This window comes from Vigna umbellata, chromosome 8 (assembly GCF_029865625.1).
Source record: "Vigna umbellata cultivar VRB3 chromosome 8, Vumbellata_1.0, whole genome shotgun sequence".
Lineage (NCBI taxonomy): Eukaryota > Viridiplantae > Streptophyta > Magnoliopsida > Fabales > Fabaceae > Vigna > Vigna umbellata.
The window spans coordinates 2,336,653-2,340,342 of NC_142172.1; positions in this window are offsets into that span (position 1 = coordinate 2,336,653).

Below are 3,690 nucleotides of genomic sequence, written 5' to 3' on the forward strand. Positions count from 1 at the left end.
ATTTGTTCATCATTGTGCTACTCTGCTATCAATCAACATGCAATCATATTTAATTTTTTGTTTTTGCATTTGAAACCAATGATCTTGTTTTCTTTAAGTCTTAATTAATCAAGTTATCACACGACTATCTAGTGCCGAGTGTCACTTGGGACACAATACTTGGTCTTACCATTTTATATTACTTGTGCGATTCAGTATACTTGTCGATCCATCAACATCTAGTAGCATAACATCCATCAGTAGATGCTTAATCTAGTATCATCCATCAGTAGATGCTCTCATCTTAATCTTCATTATTATAGCATCCATCAGTAGATGCTTTTATCTAGTAGCATCCATTAGTAGATGCTCCTCTTCATAGCAACATCCATCGATAGATGCTCTCATCTAAATCATCCTAGCATCCATCAATAGATGATATCATCTGAGTCCTCCTAGCATCCCTCAGTAGATGTTGTCCAGCATCCATCAGTAGATGTTTTCATTACTGCAAAGCAAAATCAAATCCAAACCACACAAATATTAATCTATTAAATAGAACAAATCAGAAACTGGGTTGCCTCCCAATAAGCACTTGTTTAACGTCACAAGCCTGACACCATTAAGCACAATCCTGATTTTTGATATTGGTGATTTCCTCTTTTTCATCTCACCAACATAACTTCAACAGCTTCCTAGTCACCATTTTTATTGTCCTTGAATAAGGAGCCTCAATCTCAATAACTCCATTATCTTTAATATCTTTAATCACCCCTAACTTGTTCTTGAATTTCACTGGTTTGCCAAGGTAGGGTTAATTATTTTCATCCACAAAGTGTTGGTGAACTAGTTTCTCTTCATTATCTGCCTTCTTCATCTACTATTGTCAGTCTTCTCTAAATCCAGACCTAAAAAAAAAATTTGGATGATCTTGTGCTCCTAGTACAAATTTTCGGCTTTTATCCTGCACACACTAAATTACACAAAAATAAAATAAACAAAATCAAATAAAAAAATTTAAAAACATAAAAATTAAAGATAAAGTCTAACTGGTTAAGAATCACACAAAAGTATAGTTTAAACCATGAGTCCCCGGCAACGGTGCAAAAAACTTGTTAAGACCTCGACAAGTGTACTGAATCGTATCAAGTAATAATAAATGGTAAGACCAAGTATCGTTTCCCAAGAGACTCACGACACTAAAAAAATGTGTAATTACTTAACTAATTAAGAAGGAAAAGATATGTTGTTGGTTTTCAAATGCAAATGCAACAAAAGTAAATATGAATGCAAATTGATCAAAAACAACCTTTAAGACTTAGAAACTAGCTTGGAATCATGCTTTTGCTTATGTTTTTGGAAATAAGAGAGTTGGACAGGTTTTATGCTTGATTTCCTTGTTTTTGCAGGTTTTTAGATGAATTTGATGAAAGAAGTAAAGTGGGACAAAGATGGAATCAGAAGAGGACACAAAAAGTGCAAGAGAAGAGAAGCTGCAAGTACCACTCAGCGCTAATTACCGCTGAGTGGCACTCTCAAGGACCCGTTGCCACCGCTGAGGTGAAAAATGCCGCTGAGGGGAAGAATTGATCACGCGCTATTGCCGCTGAGTGGTATTTAGCGCTGAGCGCCACTTTTCTGGGCTTTGGCCTACTTTTCTGTAAGTTTTAGAATACTATATAAGGTTTTAGTTAACCTAGGTCAGAGATCTTTGGCTGGAACGAAGTAGAAACACAGTCTTTCACCCCTTGGAGGAGGATTTTGGATGCTAAGGCTCCTTTCTCACATTTCTAGGGTTCTATCTTTTCATTCTTTCATTGTAATTCATATAGTTTCACCATGAATATGGTGAACTAAACATTTATTGTTGTTGGGGAATCAATGTAATCCTCTTGAAACTCTCATGTGTGGAATTTGTTCTTCAAAATCTTCTTTAAGATACATGCTTTCTTTCATTAATTGTTAGGGTTTTCCCTCTTTGCTCAAAGCATGCATTGTTTAACTCATTCGATGTCATGATCATTGATTTTGTCGATATGGACACATACGGGGAAATCTAGATCTGGGGAATCTCTCCCAACAGTAGTATAATCCTAGACATAGGAGTATGATGGTTGGTTGCCTTTAATCTTCTGTTCACTATAATGCATGATTAAGTGCAAGGGAGACAAGACATTGTAAACTAGTGATTATGATTTCCCCTTTAAAGTAATTTAGAAAGTGGCATTAACATTACTGAAAAGAATGATGAATTCCTAAGTACAAGAGAGTGGAAAATGAACTTGATAAACCCCAACAACATATTCATCCATATATTTCAATTCACGCTTTTGTTTCTTCTTTACTTTTCAGGCTTTTGCATTTGAAACTTATAACACTTAGTTCTTAAGTCTTAATTAATCAATTAATCACATAAGTGTCTAGGCCTTGAGTCTCTTGGGAAACGATACTTGGTCTTACACGGATTATTACTTGCTAAGATTCGGTTACACTTGCCGAGAGGTAAGCAAGTTTTTGGCGCCGCTACCGGGGCACTCTGGTTTAACTAGTATATTTGTGTGATTTTTTTTTATTATTTTTGACTTGTTGTGAATTCTATTTTTCTGTTTTTCTATTTTTATTTTAATTTTCGATTTTTTGTTTTTATTTTCTGTTTTCTGTTTTTTATTTTTTTGTTTTTTTATTTTTCAGTTTTCATTTCCTATTCTTATCTCTTTTAATTATATCTTCTCTTTTCTATCTTATTTGCTAACAAAATGTTTTCTAGGGTTTTGTTTCCTTGTGTATGCAGGGTAATATTTGGACTAGAAGCAAAAAGATTTTTGAACCTTTTCGTGAAGGCTTGGATGAAAGTAGAAGGAGGAGGAGAATTCGAACTTCACGTGAACTATTCCATCTCCTGAGACACTATTACAACCTTCACCACCAAGGTCTGACCATAACACTGAAAACATGACAAAGGAGAATAATGGCAAACGAACTCTTGCAGATTACACTACTTTTGTTGGCCCTCAACATTTTAACAGTATAGCAAGGCCGAGGGTCAATGCCACAAACATGGAGGTGAAACCAGCATTAATACAGTTAGTGAAAAGCAATCAGTTTAATGGGCTATCACATGAAAGCCCGTATGAACATCTCATACCTTCAATGAAATCTGTAACACTGTGAAGATAAATGGAGTGCCAGATGAAGCAATCAAGCTTAGCTTGTTTCCTTTCTCATTGGAAGGCAATGCTAAGTTATGGTTAAATTCTTTTCCAGAAGGGACTTTTACAGAAAGGGAAGCTGTGGTTGCAAAGTTTCTAAATAAATAGTTCCCGCAATCCAAAGTCAATAATGGGAAGCAAGAGATCTCTTCTTTCAGACAATGCATGGAGGAGACATTAGGTCAAGCATGGGACATGTACAAAAGCTTATTGAGAAAGACCCCTATGCACGATTTTGATGAAGCAGCAAGAGTTCTACTTTTCCTTGAAAGTCTTGGTTCACAAACCAAGTTGATCTTAGATGCCTCAGCAGGAGGTAATATTAAATGTAAAACTCCAGAGGAAGCAACAGAATTAATAGAGAACATGGCTGCTAGTGATAATGATTTATACAGCGAAACAGGAGTTCCCAATCAATAAATGGGAATGTTAAAAATGCAAATTCAAGAAGCCTTGTTTGCGCAGAATGATGATAACGGTTCAAAAATTGTTATTTTTATAC